Source organism: Uranotaenia lowii, chromosome 2, assembly GCF_029784155.1.
Source record: "Uranotaenia lowii strain MFRU-FL chromosome 2, ASM2978415v1, whole genome shotgun sequence".
Taxonomy (NCBI): domain Eukaryota; kingdom Metazoa; phylum Arthropoda; class Insecta; order Diptera; family Culicidae; genus Uranotaenia; species Uranotaenia lowii.
Window position 1 is genome coordinate 241,156,966 of NC_073692.1, and position 24,913 is coordinate 241,181,878.

Below are 24,913 nucleotides of genomic sequence, written 5' to 3' on the forward strand. Positions count from 1 at the left end.
GGCATTGAAATCACCAAGTAAAAGATATGGGCTTGGAATACTGTTTAACAGGGTTTGAAAAAAATGGACTGAAATATTACAGGATGGAGGGATGTATAAGGAAACAATCGATAGTTTTTCATTATCTAACTGAACGGAACAAGCCACAGCTTCAATAGGATGGATATCAGGTAAATTTATTCTATGGAACGAGTAGTTATTTTTAATAGCTAATAATACACCTCCAGCTCTGGTTAATCTATTACTGCATATAACATTAAAAGACGGAATATTTAAAGTGAGGTCATCTGTTAGGAATGTTTCTGAAAGAGCAATGCAATCCGCGGAAGTCTGATTAATAAAAAATCTAAGGTTTGATTGCTTTTGAAGAATACTTCTGCAGTTCCATTGTAGGAACGAAATTTTTTTTAATTGATTTGATCTAGCCATCGATATTAACAAACATTCCAATGGGTGGCCAGTAAGAGATGATCTTCTTAACTATTATTTTCAAAATGGGTGTCAGGTTAAGTAAAAATTCTTTCCAAAAATTATCCAAATTCAAAAAATTTGAAAGTAATTCTATTATTTGTGTGAGTGAAAACTTTTGTGAATGCTCCTCGGATTTTTTTTCTTTAGCTTTTTCTGGAATTAACGGAGGGAATTCAGTATCATTCAATGGGAAACCTGGTGGATTGATTACAGCATTGTTTCTTGGAATAGGTTTCGGATTTTCAACTGGTTTTGTCTTCTTCTGGTGGTTTGAAGGGTGAGATCTTTTTCGTCTTGGAGGCTCATAAGAGCAGTGAGCTATCTCACTATCTTCTTCTGAAAGATCTTCCAATGAACTAAACGCATTACTGTCAGCAAAACTCTCTAATCCAACAGATTGAACAATCTCGGCGTATGAAAGCTTTGAATTTTGATGTAGTCTAGCTTTAGCAACTTTGACTCTCTGCTTGTAGCTCGGGCAATCTTTTTTGGACTCATGAGTTCCTTTGCAATGCAAACACAAATTCTCAACAATCTGACACTCGCTCTCATCATGTAAATTCCCACATTTCCCACATCGTGGTTTGTTAGCACATAACTTCTCTGTGTGACCAAATCTTTTGCATTTGATGCATAACATAACTTTCGGGGTGTACAAACTTACCGGAATGAGAACCCCGTCAATTTCTAGATTACTAGGGAGTATAGTACCTGCGAAAGTAACTCTTATCGCATGGGACGATGGAACAAAGCTTTTGACTCCATCTTTGATTTGCGCTTCTAATAGTTGGTTGCATTCTAGAACTGGAACACTAGCAACACGTGGATCCTTAAATCTTCCCCGACCCCTCTCCATAATATCTTTTAGAGCAAGTTCATCTTGGTTAATCACGCAATTTATTTCCACTTTAAGGCTAGGGATGTAAACTCTATATAGATCAGACAATTTTTTATTGGACACCACGTTGTTGGCATCTGCTCGTCTGGCAAACACCATGCGAACCTTACCATAAGACACTTTCTTAATTTCTTTAATGGATGAAAACAAACTGTACACTTCAGCTGAGATTAATAGGACATTGATAGGTTTTGTAGGATGTTTCTGACGGACAAATACTTCAAATGGACCTGTTACAGATTCTGGGTATTGTCGAGAACGATCTTCGATTGGAAGAGACATGACTTTCAAAGATGGAAGTGAAGATTGAGATGGACTATCAATTTGGATATCTGTATCTTGAGAGGCAACAGTATCCTCACGGACCTGTTCCTCCATGCTTTGGCCTTAAGGGCCAAGCCCTCTGGTTCGCACTTATTGAAACTCAAATCTATTTATTTTTATTTGGGATACTTCTTGAAAATCGAATCGAATACTTAGCTTGATTGAATGCGGGAACAAACAATAGGGGCACAATCTGTTAAACTTATCACCACACAACTACCACACGAGGCGCTCGATGAGAAAAAAACGACCGTTACCCACGAGTGATGCGAAACGAATGATCCATAATTGTTACATCCCACTAAATTCCAAACAAATAATGTTATTTTTAGGCAATTTTTTTAAAATTTTCATATTGTTTCTTTTTTCAAACTTGAATATTTCAAATAACACATTTTGTTTGATTTTGTCAAGTGACAAATAATATGTGCAAATTTTAAACATAATTTCGACTTGAATTTTGACTCATAATTTTCGTTTGATTTAAGCTCACAATTAAAGCGGTCAAAGATTCCCTTAAAAAATAAAAAAAAATCTGAAAATCAAGAAAATCGATTAAACACTTTCAAAACGTCGAGAACTAGGGTAACGGACTTATTTTGGACCGGGTACATATTTTGGACCACCTTTTAGCTTTTTGCCAATATTTCTCTCATAAATCATGTTATTCATAAAAATTTTGAACAAATATAGTTAAAGCTACTTCTTATGATTCTAATCACATCTAAAATTTCATTTAAATAAGCTGTTAACGGAGAGAAAATTGAAAATTAAGTTTTGATTTTTCACAGTCGGACCGAATCAGGGCCATTTCAGGAGGACGTGCCATTATTGGAGCCAACTTTCAAGAGGTTTGCTGCATACCTGTGATGAATTTTACAAATACAAACATGTTCACAGCTATGATAAAACACGTGAAAACTATTTTGCAAGCTCGAAAAAGCAAAATAACTGGTTTTAATAGTAATTTGACCCATGTCGAAAATAGGTCCTACTTTATTCCTTAGGTACTTATTTTGGACCACTCACCATAACCTGGGCATTTAACTTGATGTTAAATGTTCATGAACGTAATAAGACGTTGTACGACGATATGAAAGAATTATGTGTAGGAAATAAGGTTAGGCGTATGATAGCGACAGAAAGTAAGCGTTTTCGTCTATACATCTTCTATTAACAGTTCAATATTTGAAGAGTAATTTGAATCCTTTATACCCATAACGGGTAACATTTAGATACACTTATGTGGGAGTAAACATTCCTGTTTACTCAAATGTTTGGTAAACCGCATGAGCGTGTAAGGAAAGAAATTCATTCTGTTAAGCAATTTTGCAAGTGAAAGTTGTGTTTTGTTTATTTGTGAAATTTATAGTAGTGCAAGTTTTCCAAAGTGATTGGAGTCACTACATTATGCACACTATTTCAATCACTCATTATGAATAAAATTTGAAATGTAAGCATGATTTTATTCAATCAGCTCCAATCAGCACCAAACTCGCCATTAGACGAGGTTCACTTTAATCGGCACAAAACCAAGTCAATCATAGTTTTAACTTACTTTTAGTGCACTATGCTTCGAATCACGTGAATCTAACAATCTATAGCAATGGCAACTGTTTGATAAGCAGTTGGGAAAAGCTACAGCTTAAAAAAGCCCCAAATCATGAAAACTTGCACTTGCACCAATTTTTTATTAAGTCATTGTTTTTTATGCTTCATAAAAATTGTTGAAAGTTTGGTCTAAAAGTTTCAACCACTTAGGATTGCCAGCAAAATGAGTGCATTCAGGAATGATTTTCGAGGAAAAAAACTTGGGTAGGTAGAATAAACGAAAAATAAAACTCGTCTAAAGGAGGGGTTTGGAAAAAAACGACAACAATTCGGCAAATATGCAACGAGTTTAATTTTTGTAAAATTGAAATATCTCAGTGAATATTAGAATAATTTTATCAAATTACATATCCAATTATAGCTATATATTTCAAAACTAGGGAAAAGGTGGTTGGAATGTGCAATTTTAAGAAGCGATAAAGTACTAAAAATCTAGTTTTTTGGGCCCCTGTAGTTATGCAATTAAAAAAAACTGTTGGAATTTTTCCAACGATAAATTTTATTCTAGAACAAAGTAAGTATCAACTTAAAACTGAATTTTTGTGAAAAAAAAAATCTGGCTTTTAGATGGCTAAGAAGATAGCATAAATCTCGCACATTTTTATCTTTTTGAATCTATCTACAGAACTGAAGCCAAACCAAATCCACTAAGGTTTTGATAGTCAAAATGCATCAATTGATGTCGCGAAGTTCATGATGTCAGACTTTCTCAACTTATCATTGGGTCGCCCGAAGGAGATCTGCGTTCTGAAAATTGAGCCTAAAGATAAGCCAACTGACCAGTATTGAACACTGCAGAACAAATTTCGTCAAGATTTCAGTGTGCTGTCAGAATTTTCATAACATTTAGTGTGTTCTATATAACAGGAATTTTACTGTTTTCATTCTTATCGAACAAACAAAACTTGACTTGTCGATAACAATAAGAAAAGACAAAATTATTTGAATAATTCGCATAATTGCGCATCAATCGCTGTCGAAATATAGCAAAATTTAGAAGAAAAAAACTTATTAAGTTTAAGGGTGGTCCAAAATAGGTCCAAAGGGTGGTCCAAAATAGAAACCTGGTGGTCCAAAATACTGACCACAGTAATGATTGAAGAAACGTGTTTTTAGGCTTAAATCTTGTTACATTGCAACAAACGACGATGTGTTTCGATAGAAAAAGCCTTGATCTTCGTTATGAACGGATAAAGCAGCCGAAAATTGTAACATATGCTTATTTATTCCAGAAAATTTCATAGCCACTTTCCAAAGCGGTCCAAAATAGGTCCGTTACCCTAGTTAGTAGGACTAGAATACCGTAAACCGCGGTTATTTTGATCAGCGTAGTCTTATTTTTGTGAAATTATATCAAATGTACTCTTTTTTTGTTAAAAGACAATTGATCAGAAAAACCAACGTAAATATTCCTTCCTTTTTATAAAGTTGTTTCACATCTTATGCAAAAACTAGGAAAGGAATAGACACAGCTCATAACAAATTACTTTAACATTTTGTTTTAATGAACATGCAGTCGTTATAAACAGTGAGCGCGATAAGCGCCTTTGAGTATGCAAACAGTAATCAATATGCACATAATATAGGTATAGTACAAGAATATTTTAAAAGAAAATTTAGAGCTCCGGTTATTCGAGCAATCATTTTTATTCAAAATCCATGTAAACGTGTTTTATCATTGCGATATATTCTTTAGCCAAAACATTTACGTCTGTTGCAAGTTTAAAGTCTAAATTGCCAGAAACTTCGATTAAATAGATAAATAAAATCCATGTAAGAACCGAGCTATGCACCTGGATGATATGCAATACCAGAGCAAAAGGGTTTTATCAATGTATTTCGTCATTTAACCGAGGTGGTCTCTTCCCCGACTACCTCGGGTAAGCTGTACATTCTATTGCATACCATCCGGGCGCAAAGCTCGATAATATATGGATCTTGTGTCAACCTGATGGCAAGGATAACGAGGTAGCTCAGAAAATTAGTGCTCGGATAAGCAGGGTTCTACTGTTCAACGTTTGTCTTTACTTTTTGGTTAAATGATCTCAATGTACTCTTTTGATGTTGCGGAATATGGTAACCCTACATTAGTGGCTATAACTAAATGTTTGTTACAAACCAGATTTCATGTCTCGGGGTAACTTTGATCATTATGGTTTTTACGTATCTCAACATCTTAAAATTATTGTTTTGATGCCAATTAGCACAGAAGGCTTAAAATATCAAGTCTAGAAATTTTTTGTTTTGACTTATTTGAATTTTTCAACGTTTTGTTTAAAAAACAAATAGGTATACTCAAAAGATGGACGTTGTTGCTGCATACATTTAGGACCGAAAATTATAAACATTTCTCATTTTTTGGCCTCAAAAACAAATGAATATTTTCATGCAATTCTCTATGTCCTCCCTCTGTTTTATTCAAACTCAACCAATTGATAGAGTTTTTAGCCATTTGTTCTTATACAGACTTACTCATAGAAAATGTGTGTTTTTTTTAAATATCCAAATATTATCATTTAATGACCATAAAAATAAACCATATGCTTTTAAATGCTATCATTTTATCAGGAGAGGTGTTTTGTGAGTCTATGCAAAAAAAAACAGACATTTTTAAACTTTAACACTACATTATAAGTAATAAATAAATAGAAATTTTTTTTCAGATATTTTTACTTTAGACTTAGTTAATGATGATTATCAAAAAAAATTTCATGTTGATTAAATTAACCTCGGTTTTCGGTACCTTTAAACGGTTTTTTACGTTTGAAAGCTTCGGGCAAATTTTCGTCACAGAATCTGTGTCACAGAGCACAGAATTTTGAAAATAATAGGTAACAGATTTTAAAGACTTTTTCAATTTCGTACGTATTTTCAAAACTAGAATTTTCAACATCAATATAGATTATGGATTTATAGCATTGAATTGGAAAAAAATATAAGATTGGTAATGTTCATTGGTTTATGTTCAAGTGAAATATAAAAAAGATAATATCAGAGTTTTTAGGTAAAATCACAGAAAGTCGAATTTTGTTTCGCTAAGATACAGAATCTTTTTATAATGTCTTTTTGTGATAAAATTTGGATTTGTTACAAAAAAAAAGATTACCGTCAAGCAAAACTTTTCAACTTCAATGGCTTCTAAAAACTTAATGTCCACAGATAATCATTTCGATTGTATGTCAAAAGTTTTAAGGTTGATGGGATATCGAATTGACGTAGTCAGAAAAAATATTTGTCTCACCAGTTGTTTTGAAATTTTCAAAAACATGCCATTTTCACCTTAGTAATAAAAGGGGGTAAGGGCAACAAACGTAGTTTTTATCGCGAAAATGAATGTAAACGAATGAAAATCTATAGTGTTTGGTATATTTATGATGTCATAACGCATACAGCACGAATTTCAGTAATTTTTGGTTTTGTTCTAATTGAATTTTGCATTTTTTTTCTGTTTAACATAGGGTTGCCATCCGTCCCGCAAAAGCGGGACATGTCCCGCTTTTTTAGAAAATGTCCCGCCGTCCCGCTTTTTTCTCAAAATGCCCCGCTTTTTTCTGAGAAAACTTATGTAGTAGACTCAACCCTCTCTGATTCTACCACTTCAAAATAGTTGATCCGTGCTTGATGAAAACCCCTTCTTTTAAAATCTCTCCTCGATAATTTTGAACTCCTGTAATTTTTTTATAATCTTCTTTTATCTATTTATGATTTTGAGAACTAGAAATGTTCTTACTTAAAGAAGATGACATTCACCGATAAGTCTGTAAAAATTAAATAGGTTACACTTTTATGAAGTTTTACTGACTTACACTGAAAAAACCTTTTTAGCCTCAATTCAAATTTATTGGTTCAACACAGATAATCATTCAAATATGATGATCTTTTGTTTTTTTTTTTCAAATTAGCAGTATTTTTCAAAGTTTATATAAGACTAGATAACTCGGTTAGTTTTTAGCATTTAAGGTTGCCAGAATATTTACCAGGCATATCCGGACCGGGCGAAACCCGGAAATTTTACCTTAAACCTGCCAAAATCTGGGCATCTGATTTCAAAATTTTCAACGCAAAATTCTGGCGATATTCGGATAAATTTGATCAAAACCACGGAATTATTCAAATAAAAATCGAAAAAAAATCATTTAAAAATATATGTATTTTTACATCAAAACACATCAGCAGATTTTTAATAGAATTTTAGGCAATTCATAATTATTTGCTTAAAACAAAGAGGTTTTTGGACGCAAAATTTAAAGGATATATAATAACACAATTTAAGTTTTTTTTGCTCAGTTTTGGAAATAAAGCTAATAAATCTGTACAAAATCCAGGCTTTTTTCTACCAAATCCAGGCAACCGAACCGCACCGAACTTTTTCTAAATTTTGTGTCAAATATCCGGGCAAGTCATGGAAAAACTGGGCAAACTGGCAAGCTTTTCATAGCATCACTATAACAATTTGGTTCAGTTAAGCGTTCTTTGAGAACGTTTTAGCGATGTTAATATTTTTCGATCGAAGAAAATATTCTAAAATTTGCTTCCAAAGAATAATGGCTTCAGATGATTCTCCGGAATCCTAGCGGATTCCCTTTAATGTAAAGCTTAAAAAATTTTCAAATTTCGGAATTAATAGAACCACTACCGAAAGATAAAAAAACTATTTTCAATCAAACAATGAATGAATGGACGAATTAAATTAAGTAAAAAAATACGGCTGTATAAAGGAATGGTCGAAAAAAATAAGGTTTTTAAGAGTTTCCAAAATGTCCCGCTTTTTTCTGCGATGTCCCGCTTTTTTTTTCGTGAAATGTCCCGCTTTTTTCTAAAAGTATCTGGTAAGCCTAGTTTAACATGATTTTCTAAAGACAAAGCAAAAGGATGCTGCATACATTTAGGGGTAAAAATACTACAAAGAAATCTACTAGCTGAAATAATGAAAATTAGTGTTCGTATGGATGAAATTTTGAAATTTATAAACGCGTGATGCAAGATAATCATATTTCAGCATATGGAAATGAGATTCAAAAGGTGAATTTTTGATTTGCATTTTGATGCATTTTAGCCCAGACTGGAAACTGAATTTTAAAAATATTAATTAATAAAAAAAACGGCGATTGTCCGAGAAAAATATTTTTACACCAACAGTGTTGGTATACGATAATAGAAGCAATATAAAGTTTTTAGGATATACTGGATAAAGTTTTTGACGGCATAGGAAAATGTAAAAATATGTACATCAATAGATTAGGCAATAGCTCTATTTTTTAAATTTTCTATGAGAATTAAAAATTTAAAAACCTTTCACACGATGTGAGAAACTATGTCATGATCATTTTGTTATCATTAAATGATAACTTCATTACATTATATTAAATTAAAAATTTAATAAGTAGCGTGGTATTAAAATGTTACATCTAGCCCTGCTGTTGCATGATGCCCCGTTTAACAGTATTTTTTTTCTAGTTCCTATATCAAAACCTTAAAACTGATTAGGAACGCAACGCAGCTGTTAATTTAGAAAAAAGACTATAAGCTTATTTGGAAAACCTAGAAATCGTGTTTGTTTTTTTTTGTATTAAAAATTTCATAAAAAATTTCCATTACTATTAAATGTATGCAGCATCATTATGAATTTTCAAATAAAAGCCTTGGTGGCTTAAAATCATTTTTTTTTTTAAACTTCCAGGTTTTACGAAAAAGGACCTTCTTCGAAAAAAAAAATAATAAAGTGATCAAGGCTACCCCAATTTACAGTTATTCAAAAAACGACATTTTGGGACCGTGAGTTAAAATAAAATGTTTTAAAATTTATCAAAACTCAATCCAAACCACATGCCAATCTTTAGATTGATTTGAAGGCATTATAAACTTAATTTTTGGCTCAGGTCAAATTGAAAATAATTATTAAACATCGAACTAATTTAATAAACATTGAAATTAATTGGACAATTATTTGAACTTTGTTCCAAAAATTTATCAAAATGTGACTTAAAGATCTTTTTTCTTCAGTTTCAAATGTTTCTCATAAAAAAATACAATATGAATATTTATTCCAATAAGTAGTATAATGTGAAATAACAATATCATATTTATATTTACTATATTTATCTTCTGAATGGATTCTCATCATTGCTTAGTGAAGAATTACGAATATTTATAGAATAACTAATTTTTATTAAATAATTTTCTGATAAAAAGAGCCCAAAAAAGTGCTTTTATATAAAAATTAGAAAATTGCGCCTTAAAGTATGCAGTTACTATAAAGTAGTAGTCAAGCTTTTGAAATTCTTTTTATCTGACACTTTTAAACTGTCAAATGAGAACTTATACGTCCAAAAATATTCAATGGACCTTTATCTTTTAGATTGTGTTTGATTTTTGCCTCGGCTCAGGGCATCCTGAACAAAGGATAAAGTCTCCTTTAATAAAGTATCATGTCTCAATATCACCATTTTTTTCGTCACACGAAAATGCTTCTAGCTCATCTACGAGTTTATGTTTTTCTCTAAATTATGAAGCATACTCGCTAATTTTGAAATACTCAGAGCCCGACTCCATTTTACTCAGACATCGCCTTTTCTATGGCGCAGCCGTCGCTTGATCTAAAACGACTCAGTTTTCCCGAGTAACGGCTACTCAGACGACATGAAAATTGGCACTCAGCGAATTCGAGTGCTTGTAGGCGACAACTGAGTAAAGTTGGATCAGTTTGTGCGAGGCAGTCGACTTTGTTTGTTTTCGACAACAAAGAATTGGGAAATTTTTATGGTAAATGAACATTTTTAACGTTAATCTCATAGTACTAACATGATTTTGATTATTTTACAGGGAATTGCGATAATTTCTTAACGAATCCGAGGTGCATCAAACATCCGTCGGGGGGAAAATGAAATGGATTAACAAAACGGATTTTTTTTTTCGAATAAAGATTTTTCACATTAAATATTTTGACTTGTTTTCCATTGCATCAACAAATCCACCATTCTTTCCAACAATTGTACAGAGTTTTACCTTTCCAGTATAAAAAATCCGGTCAAAAACCGTTCCGAAATCGTTCACGCATTCTGAGTAACCCTGACTCAGAAGTCGCGAAAAGGGCAGTTAGTCAGTTCTGAGTAAAGGCCGTTTAGTCAGAACTGAGTAAGTGCGGTTTTGGCGACAACTGAGTAACCGTCACTCTGAACTGAGTAGCTGAAAGTTAGCGAGTATAAATTTGAAATTACACGCTGTCAGAAAATGCAAAAGACGGCGAATTGCTGGATTTTTCCAAAAAGATAGATCGAAAATACGAAAACGGGATTAAGTATCCTCATACTCCCCTAATTAGTGGAAATGCAATAATGTTTGAACCAAAAGTTGCAAAAATATAAATTTATATCAGATACATAAATATTCAGCTTGACAGAAGTTTGTTCAATTCTCACTTTTGTCATCTAAGTCGTTTTTTGTAATGTCTATTATCTTGTCAATCGTGTCATTTTGTCATTTTGAAACATTCCACATTAAAAAAAAATAAGATTAATTTTAAATTTTTGTAACTTCATCAGTTTTGTTATGTTATCTAATTTAAAACTTTATGTATTTTTGTTATTTTGCGGTTTTGCGTTTTTGCATTTGTGTGTATTCTTTTTTTAGCTATTTAAGAAAGGATCGACAGGTTCTCAAAATAACAAGTTTTTAATGCTTAATGCGTTTTTTATTAATTTATTATTTATGTGAAGTTTTTTTTTGACCACACATGTGGAAAATAATTGAAACATCAATTTGTGATACTTCAAAATCAATAAAACATTCTGTTTGAACGCATTCGAAAAACAAATCAATCACAGAAAGATGATTTCGGCCAAAGATTTTATTTCGAATAGCACCAGATCTCGACTTTTTATGCATTTTTAAGTAAGTTAGCATCAAAATTATATTTTCATAGTAAATTTATAGGGCGATAAAACGAAACTTTGAGTGCTTTGAAGACTCGTTAATCAAGTCCTGTTCGGGCAGACCATTTCGGATGGTAAAAATAAGATCTTTCTTGTCTATACTAGTGAAACCTCTGAAAATAACCTTACACTTTTTGGCTCCCTAGTTCTTTATACACTAATCTACCTAAACTATAACAAAATGGCAACACTTTATAATGAAATATAGCAAAAGTTGAAGGAGTTTTGAAGAATAAACTGAAATAAATACTTGAATTCAATGTGACCAACATGCAAGAGATTGATCAAGTCCCTTTGAACTGAAATTTAGCACAGGCCTGTGTTTGGGCCAACCAACAAAAATGTCACAAAAATTTCGGTTTTACCGTGTTCCTCTTCGGAAACAAAGGTGATAAACAGCTATTTGCTGACAATGATCAGCTCGTGTAAACCAGGATAACTGAACGAAATTTGCTCGAGTCAGCTATAACTTCAAACATCCTCTTGAAATCGATTCTCCCAAGAGCTCCGCGCAAAAAAAGAAAAAAAATCGCTAACTGCCGCGCTCAGAAAGATGAAAGCGATTGTGTAAGAAAGAAGTGAAAGGCTTCGACGATTTTCCCATCCACAGCAAAAATGAGCTGGAAAACGAACCCGGAAAATGCCGTAAATATTTGCCTATCGATTTTTCTGTCTTCAGCTTTATTTTACGCCAATTCCGTAAACCTCCCGCAGCCTTTTCAAGCCTCCGAATTTTTGCTTCGAGCAAGGTTAAAAAAGGATCACACCAAGCCTACATACACACACAACCACGCGTGTACACACACACATACACACAATCTCATAGGTAAGCAACGTGGGTATCACACTTTGCCTTCCAGGTGATTTTCTGGTTTTGGGAGGCTGCACATCGAGGGCGTTTTTGTGTGGGCGGGTGTGTTCTTGTGTGTAAGTGTGACACATTCAAAAGAGCATAAAGAACACTAAAGGTGAATTTATCTTCCTGGAAGTAGAGTTCTTAGCCATGGGTTTTCGTTGTCTCCGCATTTCCTTCAAGGGAATTTCCTTGCTACTGCTCGAGGCTGAGGAAAAATTCCTTTCAGATACCAGTGTCATAGACTCTAGCTTCTGACAACTTATTGGAATTCATTTTTTAACTTGCTCAGACAAAAGACGGTGGATCACAATTCCGTATCAAATTCAATGTAACCATGACCATGACCTTTGTTTTTTTCTCGAAGTGAAAAAAAGATTTATGACATGTGCTTCACAAAGAAATTCTTCATTTTTTCAAATAAATCCATAATTTCATGATAATTTCATACCTTTTGATCTCATGATCAATCTATAATCTATTAATTTGTATAGTCGAAACCTAGGCGCGGCAAATAGAAATTCTCTGCAGCATGTTATTACATTTCGACAAAAAACTGAGCAGTTAATGAAAAGAGAAGTAATCGTTTAAGATAAAATTCATGCCAGAACCAAACAAAATCAATAAAACTATTGTTTTATGTAGGCATGCTCAGTTTGATGAAGTTTGCAAACCTGTTCAATGAAAAACTTTTTTAAAGACTTACACAACGTTTTTATAACGATTATTTTCAAGAAACAAAATTTGCTACCTTCTTACTTGCACTGGTCGGTGATTGAATTAGACCAATTTGACATTTGAGCGTTTTTTTTAAATTATTTTCTTTTTTCCAGCTTCAGGGCAGGGGTGTCAGGTGTCCTGATTTATCAGGATTTGTCCTGATTTTCGAGAAGCCGCACACAGGAGTATTTCACCCAAAAACCTGCCCAAAAGTCAAAATTTAAAAATGAACTATTTCTATGATTTTTATGTATATTTGCTTCTTGAATACATTTTACACCATGCACCAGTCATTTTTTTTCAATATTAATATTTTTACCAGCAGTAGCGGCTGTCGGAACTTCAATATTTCTATTAACTGGAATTTTACAACAAACCGTATAGCAATCGCGTCACAGTTCAACATGTGATTACTAGTTTTAGAAGTGACTTAACGACAAATTTTGAAAAGGAGAATTTAAATGAATGTTAGAATGTTATATTTGAGGATCAGTGGTTGCAAAAAAGTAATTTGGGTACTGTATATGTAGCTTTCAAAAACTATGTATTTTGTTTGTAGTTTTCAAAGCTTGTTTTTGCAAAATAAGTATTTTTGATTATGTTCACAGCAAGTCCCAGCAACAAATTTAACATCATGTAAAAATTTATAACTTCATGAACCATATACCGAAGAAAAAACTTCCGCATACTTCCGCACTCGAAATATATTTATTGTTTATTTTGAAAAATTGGTCTTCCTTTTCGTAAAATCCTATCAATGCGCCATGTTTATTTTAATCGGTTCCTCAAAATAAAAAATAGTTTTTCAAAATAACGTTAAAAATTGATTGTTTGTGCTTATTGCAAATAATTTATAAACTTAATTACTATACATTTTTATTGATGTTAATCTCGTGAACATGTATAAAAGTCGCTGTGTTGTTTTTGAATTTTTGAAAGTTATACACTATTTTTTTTTTAAATGTTAACAAAGAGAACACTTGGATTTTAGTTATGGGTTGAACATCGAGAATTTTTTTCAAATTAATTTGAAAATTTTTGTTTGCAAAATGAACGTTCATTTTCAGAGCTCAGCTGTTTAGAATAATCGAGATCGCTCTATAGAAGCATATCTTATATTTTAGAGAAAAGGCTCATTGAAATTTCACGCGAAGAAAAACGCATAAAGCTCCATAAAATCGTGCCTATGGATGTTTTAGGCTATGCAGCACAAATGAGAATAGGGTAGCAGGATAAACGCATGCTTCAAGAAGAATCAAAAAAGTATCTAGACACCTGGCAAAGCGGCTGAATTACAGAATCTTTTTGAAGACCATTACATAGAAAAATTACAAAAATTTGTTAATGCAAACCTGAATAGAAATCAGTACAACTAAGTGGTGTGAAAACAAGGGGATTTTCATTAGAATAATTTTATGATATTTGTATTATTCAATCGGAAGATAGTATTTGTTTATTGTTTATTGTTTATTAGAGTAAAATCAACGGATCATATGTAGATCCTAATGATAACTTAATAGTAATTACAATACAAGATAAAAATTAACATAAAAATTAACACAGGTTTATACAGTTCTTGAAACAGTTAAAATTTTTCTCCGGAACACGTTCCTCGAAACATCGAAGTCGAAATGCTCAGAAAAGCGATTGAACGTTTTCAATATGCCGATAAATGCACTGTTCGCTCCATAGTTGTTGAGACGAATAGGAACATAGAGCTGCAAAAACTGGTTTCTCAATCCTCGGGGGCGCACGCTGAGAGGAATGGCCTCCAGCAAAACGGGACAGTCAACTCTGGACGTTAAGAGATCAGCAACAACTAGAGCGCGCGTAGCGTTTTTGCGGGCTTGAAGCGTATCTAGGTCTATAAGGCGGCAGCGATTCTCATAGCTTGGTAAACGGAACGGGTCTTGCCCGTTCAGATGGCGTAGGGCATACCGCAAGAAGCGACGCTGGATAGCCTCGATTCGTTCAGTCCCATTCTGGTAGAAAGGGCACCAAACAGCTGAAGCATACTCGAGGATGGAGCGAACTATACAGCAGTAAAGAATTTTCAGGCAATACACGTCTTTGAAGTCTTTGGCCATGCGAAATAAGAATCCAAGGTTTCTGGATGCTTTGTCGACGATGTAGTTTGTGTGAGTCTTAAAGTCCAGGCGTTGATCGAGAATAACGCCCAGATCGTTGATGTGGTCCACCCGAGAAATGATTCCGTCTCCGAGAACGTACTCCGCAATAAGAGGGTGTCGCTTACGTGAGAATGATACGACCGAGCATTTACTGCGATTCAGGGGCAGGCAATTCATGTCACACCACTGAGCAAACACATGGAACTGCTGCTGCAGGAAATTGGTGTCCTCTTGGCTGTTTATGGTGTGAAAGAGTTTCAGGTCGTCGGCATATGCAAGTTTTTTGCAGTCAAGGAGCGAGAGTACGTCATTGAAATATATCACGAAAATTAGTGGTCCTAAATGACTTCCTTGAGGCACACCGGAGCAGGCAAGAAAATAGTTTGAAAAAGAGTCACCAATACGAACGGATAACTTTCGACCTGTTAAGTAACTGTGGAACCAGTGCAGAAGGGATCCACATAAACCCAGACGTTCCAGCTTTGCGATAGCGATATCGTGGTTCACCTTGTCGAATGCAGCAGAAAGGTCAGTATATATGGCGTCAGTTTGAGTTTTCCTAGCAAAGCTGTCTTGCATAAAAGATGTGAAGGTGAGTAAGTTAGTAGTCGTGGATCGTTTAGGCATGAACCCGTGTTGATCATTGGAAAGTTGGTGCTTGAAGAACGAATTAATGGGATCCAAGATAACCAATTCAAACAATTTGGCTATCGCGCATAGAGCTGAAATTCCGCGGTAGTTGTTAACATCTCTCTTGTCACCCTTCTTGTGAACAGGAAACATGTAGGCTTCCTTCCACAGTGAGGGAAAGATTCCAACATCCAGCCATGATTGGAAAATAAGCCGAATAGGAAACAGCAAAAGTGGCATAAAACGCTTCAAAAAAGTAGCAGGTATACCATCCGGGCCTATAGATGAAGAGTTTTTCAGCTTAGCTGTCGCTTTCGATATGGATGCATCGTCGATTATGATACCGTTAAACGAAGAACCTATAGGCAATATATTTCTCACAGCTCTAGCCAGTTGCTCAGGAGAAATGGATCCAGTTGTAAAAATGCTAGAGAACTTCTCGGCAAATAGATCACAAATTTCGGGATCAGAGTTCACTGTGTCGCTATTCAGGAACATGTGAGACGGAAGCCCTGATTCTCTTCGCTGATTTTTCACGTGCTTCCAAAAAGATTTCGGACTGCTTTTGAAATTCTGTTGTAACCGATTAATATAATTCTGGTAGCAACGCTTACTGGCTTTCTTATAAGCAGAATTCAATTTGCGATATATGTCCTTAGTGTAGAGGGACTTATGCTTGTTGTAGTTGCGTAGTGCGCGCTGCTTGGCCGTCTTAAGTCTCCGAAGACTTAAAGTAACCCAGGGGGTCCGTAGATTGGTAGCCGTGCTGCGTTTCGGCACATGACGATCGATGATATAATTCAGGATGTTCGCAAACGTCTCCGCAGCTGCATTGGGATTAGAGAAATCGAGCTCAGCCTCCCAATCCACGGATTGCAGGACGAGGGATATAGCTTCGAAGTCAACGTTCTTAAAATCGTGATAGAAGGAAGCGATTTTCTCTTCTGAGCCGTGTATTTTAGTGATATCGAGTGAAATCACTAAGGCTGGATGATGCGGGACAGTTTTAACAAGAGGAGCAGGAGCAGATTCAATCGCCGGATTCTTGATCCCTTCGTTCACGAAGCAGAGATCAAGCATACGGCCGTTTTCGTTTTCAATTTTGTTGATCTGTCGAAGAGTCGCGGTACTCAAGGAGTCTAGGAAGATGTTGGAGGATGCCGAGAATAAAGAACGAGCAGGATCCGGAAATAAAAAGCCGCTTGGGGAGGAGCACCACTTCAAACCAGGTAGATTGAAGTCACCGATGATGAGTATGTCGTCTGCCGGAGAGCAAATCGAGCTTACTTTAGAGAGGCAGAGCGAAAAAGATTCAGCTAAAGCCAAGTCTCCAGAACGGTCAGGGGGCACGTACACTACGCACAAGTAGAGTTTCCGATCTCCGAAATCAATACGAATCCAAACAAGTTCTAAATTGTCCCAGGAATCGTCTTCAATCGGCTGAGCTGGAAACGTAGATTTTACGGCAAGTAACACTCCACCACCAGTAGACTTTTTGCTGTTACGAGGACTACGGTCGCAACGGAACAATGCGTAATCTGGGCCGATAATCTGACTAGAGAGGGTCCGGTCGTTGAGCCAGGTTTCGGTGAAGGCAATGACGTCGTAGCAGGAACACGAAGTCGCCAACAAGTAGTCAATCAAACAACTATTAACACCACCGACGTTCTGGTAAAAAATGTTGAAGGGTTCGGGCGATTCCAACGTAGCGCGGGATCGATGATCACTGGAAAGGTAAATTCCATCACGCGGGGAAAAACACTTAGTAATATCATACTTGCCAGAAAGCGTTGGCTGGAGAACCCCTTCGCCACAGACGAACTCAGGGCCGGGACGACTGATGACGCTGGCAGGAAACAGCGCGACTGAGTCGAAGGGCTCAGGGGTCTCCGTAATTCCTAGTTCGTTGCGTCCCGGTGCTGGGGGCCCGGAAGTAGTCGTATGATTAACAAGGTTCGGAAGATCTAGCGGGATGCATCTGTGGTGGAATGGAAACAGGATACGCGAATGGCAAGTTCTAGACATAAACTGGCACTTGCCTGTAAAAGAGGCCTGGAGAACCCCGTCACCTCCAACGAACTCAGGGCCAGGACGACTGATGACGCAGGCAGGAAACAGCGCGACTGAGTCGAAGGGCTCCGGGGTCTCCAAAAGGCTCGAGTCGATGCGTCCTGGTGTTGAAACCCAAGTAGAGGCAGGTGAAGTAACGGGCGGGACATGTTGATAGCGCATGCAGGATCTGTGGCTAGGTGAAACTTCATCACACAAGGAAAAAGTTATCAAACGAGATGAATACTTGCCTGAAGATGCAGGCTGGAGAACCTCGTCGCCGCAGTCGAACTCAGGGCTGGGACGACTGATGACGCTGGCTGGAAGCTGCGCGACTTAGTCGAGGGGCTCAGAGGTCTCCCAAGTGCCTAGTTCGTTGCGTCCCAGTGTAGAAACCCAACAAGTAGTAGCTAGTCCTTTCTGAACCGGTGAAGCTTCGCAATACTATCTTAAAAGAGCTGAGGTCTCATCGTCGTTATCAGCTGAAGTGGGAGCCACATGATTCCCATGATCCTCGAAGGCACTAGATGAGACTACCTCAAGGAAACTGGTCCGATCGTGGGCGTAATTGGCACTACATTCGGGGTAGTAGGTTCCCCAACCGACCGAATGCGTTGAACAGATGGTGCAGGAGTCAGAGGCCGTCGGCTGTAGTTTTTTGGCTGGTCCACAAATTCACGAAAGAGTATTCCAGAAGGCCAGGTCATGGGACTCAAGGCGATATTTTTGTGCACTGGGTCCAGTCCGATTTTGAATGAAACATATCTCCTAGTGGAGCCGTCAACGCCTTTGGGAAGCAATCGTTTCACCTCTACCGGCATGGTTGAATACAGGCAGCGAGAAACTATGGTTTCAACGTCTGCGTTCGTGATCTGGGGCTGAAGACCAGCTAAATACAGCCAGAACTTGGGTGTAGGGGGTGGAAGTACGATAAACGGGACTGAAAGGTCACTAAGGTCAACGGAATTTGTACCAGTCATCGTTGAAGAAACCTGCGATATTCCATCATTCCCGCGACGACGCTTGAAGTTCGGTAACGGGAATGTTTGAGGAGTTCCATTCAATGGAGGAAAAGCGTACGAAGTTGTAGGTGCATTATGAGTCAGAGCCATATCGTCGACTTTTTTGGACAGTAAGTCAAGCTGGTGAGTAAGCTTTTCGAGGACATTACCAGGGTAGTCGCTTTTAGCAGTAGGATTACCATCCGTTAAACAGAGATCATCGATATAACGGCAAATGCTTCGCCCGTTGAGTTCCGTACGACAAGGAGTACAAATAAAAATCAGCTTACCCTGCGTAAACAGTTCCCTATTGAGACGGATATTGAATCCACAACACTGCTGACTAATGTGGAAAAAATTGCCACAAAAACCACATCCGATCGGCTCTAGGTCGTTTATCACCAATTGGCACTCTCCACACTGCTTTTTCTCCTTTGTGTTGGCCATAACGTCGATACTAAGCAAATTCGAACAAATTCCGAAAGTCTTCGCAAGCACGAAATTTTAACAGCAATAGACGATAACACAACTTCGCATTGAATAACCTGGTCGAATAACGTACCGCTTTCGTACACCGTGCGAAGCGAAACACAACAAAAACAAACCGAACAACACAACTTGTCGCGCGAACGAAAAATGTTCTGGTGATTTTCGTGTCGGAAAAACGTTTTCCGGAGGAAACTCCGCTTTCCACTTGTTTTCGAGTTAGTGATCTTCGGTGTAAACAGCACAAGGACGAACGAGGCACAGAATTTCGACGAAAAAACGGTCAATAAAATTGAAGACGGTAAGTACACTTATCAGCGATGGCGCGCGGTTGTAACTGTAATTTTGAAGTATCAAGTGAATTCGATACTTATATCGACTTTTTTATTAGTCTTTTTCCAAAATATTTAAACATATGACTGAGAATAAACATCAAAAAACACTTTTGGCCAACTTTTTGTTCTATATACTCCTTTGTGAGCCGTCCTGATTTTTCAAAATCGTTAGAATTGTCCTGATTTTTGAAAAAGGCTCTTAAAATGTTCTGATTTATCCTGATTTAAAAAAAAATATTTAAATTATAACTAAATTTATATAGTTAAATGATAAGAACATCAAAAAAACCTTTTATAAAAAAGTTAACAATTTTAACCGATGATGATCTTTGGTTCAAATGATAAATGGTGTTTTTCGATATCAACTGCAGGCCAGCCAAGGTTCTTCTCGCTTCAGTTGCATAACATGAGACGTCTTCAGCACCTGGATTTCGCCTTTAGTTATGCAATCAAAGCAGAGCTGCATGTTATTTTCGTCAATTAAGTAGGGTCCTGAAAAATCCTTATTTTTTCATCGCGGTGTCCTGATTTTAAACAAAACCACCTGGCACCTCTGCTTCAGGGTCAAAAATAAGATGGTAATGATTTTCCATAAAAGTTGGGTACAGGGTTCCAGGTGTTTTCGTCAAAAATCAGGACAATGCAAAGCAATGAATCAGGAGTTTTCAGGGCCCCTCTTGATTCACGGAAATCACAAGCAGCTCTTCTTAGATTGCATAAATAAAAGCGAAATACAGGTGCTGCAAATGCCTTGGTTTATGCAATAGATTTAAGCAGTTTCTTGGTTGGCCTGTGTGTGGCGGTATATTTCTACGACTTCAGTAATGTGTACATATCTTCAGCGATTACACTATAATCCTACATCGACATCGATTATCCCCTCGTACATACGTCAACACACATCCTCTCGCCGTCCCCTTCTATCGCCCGCGTCGGAAACGACCTCTCGCTCGCTCGACAGGGCATAGGAACAGCTCCCGACGAACATCGGCATAAATGGCCAGGTAAGACCCTCCGCGCCCTCACTAGTCCAGACCGGACCGCACATTTGGCGATCCTGCTAGTAATTATTAAAATCGATTTTTATAAAAAGTGGAGAACCTAGGAAATCTGAAAGTATTCGGATGCTGAAGCGCCATTTTGAATTAAAGATGCGTTGTTGATAATTTTCCCGGAACGATCCCCCGGTGTGATGCATATTTTTTTTATGAGTGAACAAAATAAAAAAAAAAGGTCGACAAAACGAAAAGAAACTGGTTAAAGGTAAGATAGGGTTAATACGGTAATATTGATGTCGAGAATTCTGATAGTTGAAATACCATAGTCAGTGGAAATAGTTGAAAAAATTCTGGTTGCGAGGCAATTTTAGTTTTTAACCGTAGAGCGCAGCGAATTGTGCAATATGTTGCGGTACCTGACGCGATGAGGACTTCCGTCAGCGGAAATGACAAAAAAAGTTGAGTTGACGCGATGAGGACTTCCGTCAGCCGAAAGATATTAAAGCGTTTAGGCGAGATGAGGACTTCCGCCTGGTGAATCGTAGAACTTGAGAATATCTGACGCGATGAGGACTTCCGTCAGTTCAAGTATGTTGAAGCGTTTTGGCGAGATGAGGACTTCCGCCTGTTTAGTTGAGAAACTTGATAATATCTGACGCGATGAGGACTTCCGTCAGTCGAAAGATGTTGAAGCGTTTAGGCGAGATGAGGACTTCCGCCTGGTTAGTTGAGAAACTTGGTAATCTCTTACGCGATGAGGACTTCCGTCAGCCGAGAGATGTTGAAGCGTTTTGGCGAGATGAGGACTTCCGCCTGTTTAGTTGAGAAACTTGATAATAACTGGCGCGATGAGGACTTCCGTCAGCCGAAGAATGATAAAGCGTTCAGGCGAGATGAGGACTTCCGCCTGATTGGACGAGAAACTTGAGAATATCTGACGAGATGAGAATTTCCGTCAGTTCAAAAATGTTGAAGCGCTTGGCGAGATGAGCTATTCCGCCTGGTTATCGATTTTCGACTTGTTATGACACGGCGTGAACTTCCGCAAAACGGAGTTGAAGCTATTCGGCGTGTCGTGGACTTCCGCCTGACATGTTGAAAGCTCCCAAATGTCTGACGAGATACGAACTTTTTCGTCTGTGAAACAAAATGCTTATGTGGTCGGTTAAGTAGAAACTTTAAAAATAACTTGCAGAAAGAGTCAGCGTTTTTGTATTTTTCCGCATTATACATTAAGACTTGGAAAGTGCCTGACACAAGCTGGACTTGCGTTAGCTGAAGGGACTAAAACTGACCTGCAGTATGTGAATTTTCATCTAGAGACATGCCTATTGGAATAACTTCAGTAAGATCAGTTAAACGAACGTACATTAATGTATATGTATGTTGAAGAATGCCTACTAAGAAAGTTTCAATTTAGTTTGAGAAGATTTGATTCCCTGCTCCGCAGAAACGAGTACGAATATGAAGTTCTAAGTTACTAAGTTATTGCTTGATTATATGGTGTGAGAAATATTTGAAAGCTAACGTTCAATAGGATTGCAAATTTGGTATTATGTAGAACTCCGTTATAAATATTTAAAATATAGCACTCAATAAGTTTTCGAATAACTGCATAAGCAAAATATGAATTTTATCAAACGCTATTTAACATTATCGCTTACTTGAGAATTATTTTAATGAGAAAATTACTGTCGTTTCTTACTCTAACTGCTTTGATATTTTTTGGAGCGAGCCTTAGAGTACTACGAACGATTACTAAAAAAAATGGATCAGATTGCCTGATTAACAAATCTACTGCTTCCGGTTTAACTTGGTAACGAAAAAGAGCAATGACCAACTTCAGCTTATCAAAACGAATTCTAAAGTATAAACAAGACGTAACGCACAGTTATACTGGTTATACTGCTATGCTACTGATTTCAAATATTTACCGAAAAAGCCTAAATGAAATTATATATCGTTTTACATTCACACGTTTCATCCAGATAAATGCTGACTAGTTTTTACGCGATTTGGTATGCGTTCTAGACAACTCCGGGCACGGTTAAATCTGTTAAAACCTCTGATATAATCCAGACTGCAATCTCTTAAATGTTTCAAACCAATTATACCACAATTAAAGCAGTGGTTGGAGCAGAAATCTAAAAAAAATGAATCCGTATTAATAAGCAATTATAAGTTATTTTTGGGAATGGTATATTGTTAGGGATTAGTTAAATCGTCATCTGGTTGGTTTTGGCTAGCTACGGTGCACAGCGGAAGATGTTGATTCGGACATCCAGCCGATGTGGTTAATCTGTGAAAAAGGAGTTGATTCGGTGCACAGATTGATTGAAAGCAGCAGAAACAGCTTTACGATTTTCTGGTTGATAATCCCTGCCAATTCTGCGACCTCCGACGACACATGTAGAATATTCTTTATCAGCCAGATACATGCGACGATGGACTGCATCCTTTCAGCAACAACAGGCAATTGTCGCATAGTTCTCTTCGCCGTCGTAATTCACTAGCGTTAGGATTGTTTGCTTTTTCGGAATCACTTAGTAACTAGAATGGCATCCACCGGTGAGATAAGGTATATGGGTGGTCTCGCAGCTTGTCCCTCCTTGTTTGCTACAGGCTTTTGATGATAGCGTATTACAATTTTGAGCCGCAGATGAATACGCATAGTTTCGTAAAAACGCTGCTTCAGATTCTGATTCGAATTGCGGGTTGCAGTCAGCCGAAGCAGGATGTCTTCCGATGACATTCGTTGTTTATTTTTTTTTCTAATGACACTTCACACGCCACAAATTGTTTCACACTCTAACTTTTGGCTACCCCTTAAAGGCGTAAAATTGACCCGTTATTGAGAACCCCCATGATCTGTCAAATAACGGGTCATTATATCGGATCAATATTACCCCTTATTTTAAAAGGCTCGATTCCCTTCAAAAGGGGTAGTTTTAGATGCGTTACATTAAAAGCGTTGAATTCGGCATGATGAGAGATGTTGTGGTAAGCTGTAAAAATTTGAATTGGTTTCTTTTCGAATTCATATTCATTCATTTTATTTCAGCAGCACAGCAAAGTTCCGGACGAGCCAGAACTTAACATGAGAACACGCACCGAGGCGATCTAAAATTGAAGGTAAGATTGATGGTTAATGTTTTCTTTACTTAAAATCTAATCTTTTGCTTTCTTTCAGGATTCATCGTAAGATAATTATAATTTTCAAGCGGGGAAATCGAATATTCCATCAATCATCTATAATATAAAAAAAGTTATTCAAATGAATCTAAATCTAAAAAAATGGCATCCGAATAAACAAAATGAAATAAAACATGTTGTTTTTATTTATTTTCCAGGAAACACATTCTCTTTAAGCAGAACCTTTAATATCCACCATACGGAAGCTTTTGAAATAAGGGGTAGTTTTCATCCGCTGCGTTTGAAATAAGGGGTAAATTTCATCCGGTGCAAGCGTTATCAAGCTGAGTACCCCTTAAAGGGTACAGCGGCTGTATCCTTTAAAAGGAGTTCTCCCAGTCTCATTGAATAACGGGTCAAAAGTATTCGTTAAGGGGTACACAGCAAAAAAAAATGTAACGCTGGAAGATGTAATTTGTGGAGACGACGTAGTGTTAGGGCTTTTTGTTGTTATAATACATTTTAACGACGTACACGAATGCGAACATGTCGTGTAGTGTAATATCACAACCTTCTATGTGATATCGCATCAAGTAGTCAATGTTTTCCTCAATTGACGTTCAAATGTTATTCATTTCAAAAAGGAAGAAACGGATTACGGACCTCAGCTGTATTTGTTTGGCTTGTAAGTACAACTAAAATTTTATAAAAATGTAAGCAAAACCATAGGTTCAAATATAATGTGATTATTTTTCATTTTTAGGCAGATTCGGAAGGTTGGCATTTGCGGGTCAAAAATAATTCTATAATTATCAAACAGCCGGGTACATCAAGAAAATGTAATATTAGGTACCATTTGCGACTCAAGTTATGTGCAGGTATTTGATGTAATATCACGACACTTTTTTTGCTGTGTAGCCAAAAGTTAGCGTGCACGAAAAACGGAAAATATTTAACCATATCAATCCTAATTTGTGTTAACCGGGCTGAATATGTGCGGTTACTAATTCAAGAGTAACATTTGAATAAGATATATACACATTTTGTATTTTAATAAAGAAAGTTATTTAAAAAAAAAGATTTGCAAACACGACGATCGCAGAGCAATTAGAGAAATAGATTTTCTCATTCGATTTTTTTTAGAGTAGAAGGGGGATGTGTGGCGGTATATTTCTACGACTTCAGTAATGTGTACATATCTTCAGCGATTACACTATAATCCTACATCGACATCGATTATCCCCTCGTACATACGTCAACACACATCCTCTCGCCGTCCCCTTCTATCGCCCGCGTCGGAAACGACCTCTCGCTCGCTCGACAGGGCATAGGAACAGCTCCCGAC